This window comes from Peromyscus californicus, unplaced genomic scaffold (genome assembly GCF_007827085.1).
Source record: "Peromyscus californicus insignis strain IS unplaced genomic scaffold, ASM782708v3 Scaffold_8__1_contigs__length_139910024, whole genome shotgun sequence".
NCBI lineage: Eukaryota > Metazoa > Chordata > Mammalia > Rodentia > Cricetidae > Peromyscus > Peromyscus californicus.
Genome location: NW_026294606.1, coordinates 69,548,472 through 69,555,701, shown reverse-complemented (window position 1 = coordinate 69,555,701; position 7,230 = coordinate 69,548,472). Strand labels below are relative to the sequence as shown.

Sequence of the window (7,230 nt, the reverse complement as noted above, 5' to 3'; positions counted from 1 at the left end):
TATCAGCCACAGGAAGGCAGAATAATATCACAGCAGATAAGGCTGGAGTAAAGTATCTAATCTCACAGCAGTGGGAATAAGAGGATGAAATAAAATGACACCTCATGGTGTAACTTACTTCCTCCAAGTAGCCTTCATCTCTTAATGTCTCTAATACCTAAAAAAAATGCCATAAATAACTGTAAAGCACATAAGCCTTTGAGGGACATTTTATAACCAAACCACTAAAGATCCCAAATGGAACAACAATGTTGAAGTTCTCTACCTACTTCTTGCTTCTTTATGTTAAAAGATACACATCATAAAATTTACCATCCTAGCCAATTTTAATGACATAATTTAGTGGCCATAAGAAAATTGATATCAGCTGGGTAGTGGTGGCACGCACCTTTAATCCTAGCACTCAGGAGGCAGAGGCAGGCAGATCTCTGTGAGTTTGGGGCCAGCCTGGTCTCCAGAGCTAGTTCCAGGAAGCCAGGGCTGGTACTCAGAGAACCTGTATCTTGAAAAATCAGGAAAAAAAAAATGGAGTTTTTGTTTTTTCTCTTTGGAGGCCCACCACCCAGCTCCCAAATAAATATGCAGAGACTTATTCTTACCTATGAATGCCCAGCCTTGTTGGCTTGTTTCTAGCCAGCTTTTCTTAACTTAAATTATCCCATCTACTTTTTGCCTCTGGGCTTTTATCTTTCTCTATTCTATGTACCTTTGTTACTTCTTACTCTGTGGCTTGCTGGGTGGCTGGCCCCTGGTGCCCTCCTCTCCTCCTTTTCTTGCTCCTCCTTCTTCTCTAGAGCCTATATTTCTCTTCCTATTTATTCCCTCTCTCTGACAGCTCCACCTGTTTCTCTCTCCTGCCTAGCTATTGGCTGTTCAGCTCTTTATTAGACCAATCAGGTGTTTTAGACAGGCACAGTAACACAGCTTTACAGAGTTAAACAGGTGCAACATAAAAGAATGAAACACATCTTTACATTAAACAAATATTCCACAGCATAAATTTATGTAACACATTTCAAACTAATATTCCACAACAAAGGAACATTGATATCATCAAGCAACTGACACTGTCATCCATATCTACAACTCAGAGTAAACCTCTATTCATTACACAGCCTCCATTCTCACAGTGTTCCCAGGTAACTACTCTGTTTTCACATTTTGTGTAGTTGACTGTTGTACAGACCAAAAATAAGTGGAATCATGTAACACTTGTCACTTGGAATCTGGCTTCCTAGTTCTTGGTGTCTACTCATGCTGTAGCATATAGAAGAATTTTATTCATTTGTGTATATATGTATATGAGTGCACATGTGTGTGCATGTTCACCAGAAATCAACATCAGGTATCTTCCATAATCACTCTCCATCTTATTATTATGAGACAGCAACTCTCACTGAACATGGAACAAACTGATTCAGCAAGACTAACCAACTAGTGGCTCCTGTCTCTGCCTCCCCAGCACTGGGATTAAAGACATGTGCCACCATGCTGAGATCTTTAACATGTAATTGAGGATCCAAACTCAGGTCCACATGCTTGTGATGTTAGCACTTTACTGACTGGTCCATCTCCCAAATTCTTAATTTCTTTCATTTTTCAGACTGAGCAATGCTTTGTTTTATATATATACACACATACACACACACACACACACACACACACACACACACACATATATATATATGTGTGTGTGTGTGTATATATGTATATATATATGTGTATATATATATAGTTTTATAATATACATTGTTCATCATTCAACCATAGAGACTTGTCTAATCTCCTTCCCTGAGATTTCTCCAACAAAGTCAATGACACATGGTTGGTACATTAAGAATTGAAGTGGGAAAATGGAAAATTATGCCAGCATATGAAAAACAAAACATTCAATATACATCTCAGAATGCATGTGTAGCAGGGTCCTTTGCTGTTGTTTCCTTTGGGGGTGGGGGCCAAGTAGGCACAGAGTCAAACCACACAGACTCTGGCAGAAGGTTGAAACAACAAGCTCAGTTTATTCAGGAAGAAGCAAGCCTTATATACCCTCCACCCCACCCTGGGGAGAGGTCTGATGAATATGCATCTGTTGGTGTGACTTGGCTGTCTCTCATTGGTCAAGGTCATTTCCAGATCATGTTTCAGGGGCTGTTGCTAAGACCATCAGGCAGACCCATACTGGCTCTCAGAAAGTATCTTTTTTACTTGTTTGGGCCCTTTTTATTATTTTATAGGACATGCTCAGTGGGAGCCAGGGTGCATTGCCCTAACCTTGTTGACCCCACCTCAGGAGAGCTCAGCATAATGGACTGTGCCTATCTTAGATTGTCTTGCCAAACAAGCTCGTATCCATCATTGACTACCAGCCCTGAAAGAACATCAATCCTGGAGAGCTGTCTGGGTGGTGGGCTTTAGGAAGTAGCCTTCTGTATCTCAGTGAGCCATATGTGCATTATCTCTCCAGGAGGACTTTGATCGAGGTATCTGAGAGCCAATAAAACCTGTAGGGTCGCCTTTGTGGCCGCCTTCTGTTGGTGAACCTGTTGCAGAAGATATCTGAACAAGAGAGGATTAGTCAAAAATTTCAATCTCAAGGACATGGATGGAACCCCAGTCATTTTTATTGCACCAATCGAAGTCCTTCTGGTGATGTATAATCGACCTTGTAGGGGGTGAGGCAATTGCTTAATATCTAGGGTCACATGCCAGCGATGAAATGATCTTCACTAATGCCACGGCAGCAGGGCAAATCATACATTACCCCTCTGAAGCTTCTTTGGCCAAAGTCTCTTGGTCTGTTGCCAGACGCACATCTCTGGAGGGTATCCATATCAGTGTGGTGGTATTCTGGGGGAAAATGCAAGCATATCCTCTCCTCTCTCTGGGTTTGGGAACAGAGTGTTGCTACTAAAGGGTGATGAGATCCCTTCAATGCACCAAGAGCAATGGTGTCTCCCAAGGCAAGTAAAGTAAGTGTGTTGTCCAATTTGGGCTTGTATGATAGGGTTAGCATATGGTCCTCAGCCCATGAGCATCTCAAGAGAAAGAGCGATGTTGTACTGTATATTAAAATGAGCTTGAGCCTCGGCCTGGTCATCATAGGCAGGTTGCCAATTAAGGAAGACTGCAGGCTCCAACACAGCCTTCGTCAAATGGTGCCAGTCATAATACGTCTGTAAATGCATTGCCCATTGCCGTAGGACTTGCTCAAAATATGTTGAGTCAGGACCTGATTCATTAGCAGCCTTACGGACCAAAGACAGGTCTGCAAGAGGGGTAGGTATCCATGGCTGGTTAGCCACATCAGGGCCCACATTAACTGGAAATGCCATGGTGGGCATGTGCGGCACCATAGGTAGAACAGGCTGGGAGGTATGCAGAGCAGCTGGCTCGGCAGGCAGACATCCAGGCAAATCACTCTGTGGATACTGAGGGGGTAGCCACTTGAGGCATGGGGGAAATAAAGAGAGGGGCTGTCAGTGTAGGCTGGGGTGCTGCAGCAAGCGTTTCCTCTCTCTTTCCATCCCTTTCTTTCACTTTATGCCTATTCGCATGCCTCTCCTTGTCAGCAGAGGCAGAGGAAATATCAGTCATGGATGGAATGAAGGCAATAGATAAGTTAGTGTTACATTGTTTCTGGTAGTGCTTATTGTGGGTTTTAATGACCTCCTCAGTAGAGGATGACTTTAGGCCTGTGATTATAGACAACAAAATGGGCATAACAAACAACTGGAGAGTTACTCTTGAGGCCACTACCCCTTTTCTAGCCAGGAACAGAATTCTTATCCACAGATCAGGTTCCCACACGTTCTCTGAAAAGATCTATGGAGCAAACACTATTAACTGCTGATCCATCTCTCCAGGCATCACAACCCATAAGCACACACATGCATTCACAAACACACACATACACACACACACATATACATACATACATACACATACACATACATACACATATACAACTAAAAATAGTCAGATGGTGGCTCTTGTTTCCTGAGGGACCAGCCCTTATATGGAAACACTAGGCAAGCCTGAACAAAATTATGTGCCACCCTACTGTACAGACTTACAAACAAGACAAACAAAAAGGAGAAAGTGGGGGTCCCAGCATTTACCTGCTGAAGGGACCAAATTTACACAACGTAGAGGAGCCGACTCACCGAAATATACCGCTCAAGGGGGCTTCTCAACCAGCATAAAGGGAGACAGACCCCGTTCAAGTACCAAATGTCCTGGTTTTCGGCACCAGATGCAGCAGGGTCCTTTGCTATTGTTCCCTTTGGGGGTGGGGGCCAAGTAGGCACAGAGTCAAACCACACAGACTCTGGGAGAATGTCGAAACAACAAGCTCAGTTTATTCAGGAAGAAGCAATCCTTATATACCCTCTACCCCACCCCGGGGGGTGGGGGGTGGGGGGTGGGGGAGGTCTGATAAATATGCATCTGTTGGTGTGACTTGGCTGTCTCTCATTGGTCCAGGTCATCTCCAGATCATGTTTCAGCTGCTGTTGCTAAGACCTTTAGGCAGACCCAGGCTGGCTCTCGGAAAGTATCTTTTTTACTTGTTTGGGCCGGTTGGCCCTCAAGCCCGTTAGGGATGAGTCATCCCACATACATGAATGTATTATAATACCACATTAACATTTTTATGTAGTTTAGATTGAGTTTTCCACCTTTTTAACCTACGTATAGATACACTGCTAATTATAGTTTAAAAACTCATTAATTTTCTTTTTTTCTTACATATATATGGAAGAAAATGCATAAATATTACCCTAGGTACATCTATCTATCTATCTATCTATCTATCTATATATATATATATATATATATATCTCCTAGGTACAAATTTTTAATGACTCTCAACACTAAGATTCATATAAACATCAAAAGTCTTAAGCAATATTTGGTAACATGTCCTTTATTGCTCAAATTTTGCAATCTTAATTTCAGAGAGAAATCCAGTGTTTTCTAAAGTGATAATTTGGTTTCACTATTTATTTATTTTAACTTAGGCTTTCATTGTCACTTCTAAAATTCTAATATCAAACTAATTTTGCCCTAAATTTATCTTTTGTTGCTTAAGTATTGTTATTTTAAAAACAAAACAAAAACAGCAAAAAAAAAAACCTCAAGGATCAAATGTCTATTCCCATCTTCTTTTTGATTGCTAATGATGTAATAAAATATCATATAGTTAATTTAATACCAACATTTTAATGCTAAGGAGGAAACATAACATCAATGTAATTACAACCATGGGCAATTTAGATTTTATAAAATGTTATTGAATTATCACAGCTGCAATGAGCTCTATTAAGAATTGAAGACCAAACCTCACTGAGAATGAAGATGACTAAACTAAATGTGTGAGACAGACAGGATTGTTTGCCCGATGTGATGCAAAGACAAGACATGGGTGTGGTGAAAACTCAAACTGTACATGCAACCAACTGAAACTTGATGGCCACAGCGTTTCCACCCACCCACACGAAGATGGTGAGGCGAGAGCCACCGACAATCATCTCAGGTGTTCTTAACTGTGTCTCTGTTTTGATCAGCATGGCAGAATAAACTCAAATAGTGTAAGGGCTTGTAATGACTGGTGATTTGAAGGTCTGAGTTAATTATCTCTAATATAAAAAACAGATGGCTGTTCCTTCTAGGCCTGTGACACAAATATTAGAGAGATTCCATCATACTAGAAGAAGAATTAACAGACAAGTGTACAGACAATCAGGTTGAAGGAATCTACTGGGCCACTTCCCGTTTCAATGGAAAAAGTCACAAATGTCTTTCAAGTATAGTCGATGGAGATGGTACAGGCAAATTGAGTGTAAGACTCCCTTTCACCACCTGTCAAAAGCATGGAGAAAAAGCTAACATCTTTCAGGAGAAGATTCAAAGTCTTGGTTTTGAGATCATTCTGTCCCATAAGTCCAAACTTGAAATTTTAATTATTATCTTGGAACAAACATTCCCATGCAAATGTGTCATAACATGTTATGAGGACTGCCAACACCAGAGTGTGCTGTCAGGACTGACTAAATAGATTTTTCTTGTTGGTATTGTTCATTATACTACTGAAATTATACTTATTTCAGAAAAAATATTAGAAAAAAAATGCATACATATTTAGTATTGTATGTAGAAGGAATCTCTTACAATACCCCATTACTTAACAAAACCCAGAACAGAATAAAGAAAAGTTCAGAGAGATTAATAGGCCCTATGCTGGTTTGAATGAGAATGAGTCCCAGGGGCTAATATATTTGAATACTTGCTCCCAAATTGGTGGGACTATTTTGGGAAGGATTAGGAGATGTGGCCTTGTTGGAGGAGGTGTGCCACTGGAGGTGTGCTTTGAAGTTTCAAAAGCCTCCCCTCTCTTCCTCCTTCCCTTCCTCCCCCACCTTCCTCCACTTTGTGGATGATATATATGCTCTCAGCTGCTGCTCTACTGCCATGCCTGCCTGCTTGCTGCTGTACTCCTCCATCATGATTGTCATGGACACTGCCACTGAAACTGTAAGTGCAACCCCAATTAAATGCTTTCTTTTATAAACGTCCTGAACATGGTGACTTTTCACAGCAATGGAAAAGTAACTAATAGGGCCAATATTACATTGATCTCATAATATTATGACTAAACACTGAGTGAAAAACAAAAGTAACACAATGACCTTTTTTACAGATTCCTATTGAGGTTGGCAAGACTATATACCCGTAATTTCTAAAATTTTGGTTGTTGTGGTTTTTGGTGGAACACAAAAAGTATTATTTAAATTATGTCTGATTCACTGAAATACACATTATTTGTCAAAATTCAGCAAAAGATGGAAAAACATTTAAACTAGGTTATTCTATAACATACATAAAAAGATAGACAAATTGCAGAGCAAATTGTATACTAACAGGAGAATGAAAGATTTAGAATCTCTTACAGCATCTAACAATTTTAATGGATGCTGATACACTGTGAATAAATGTCTTTTGCACATGACTCAAGAAGTCTGTTCATCTTTTGACACTTGAAACACTCCATTTAGTATTAAAGAATCCAATGTGCATTCCTCCAAGCTAAGAATATAGTGTGACCCATTTTACTACCTGGATATGTTCTCTACTGGTGATTTAATTCTAGTTGTCTTGATTGAATCAGTCATCATTTTAGGGAGATTTTCCTCCTTGTTGATTTGGAATACTATCACTCACCACAACTTCTCA

At 40.3% G+C, this 7,230-nt stretch overlaps 1 long non-coding RNA gene across 1 annotated transcript; it reads right to left on the bottom strand.

Annotated features, from left to right (window-relative positions):
* Positions 1–1,993: 1,993 nt before the first annotated feature.
* LOC128103289 (uncharacterized) lies at positions 1,994–4,338 on the bottom strand. The gene is made up of 2 exons (XR_008215664.1): positions 4,164–4,338; positions 1,994–2,847 (listed from the first exon to the last, which is right to left on the bottom strand). It is a non-coding gene; the product is annotated as an uncharacterized LOC128103289 (long non-coding RNA).
* Positions 4,339–7,230: the final 2,892 nt, after the last annotated feature.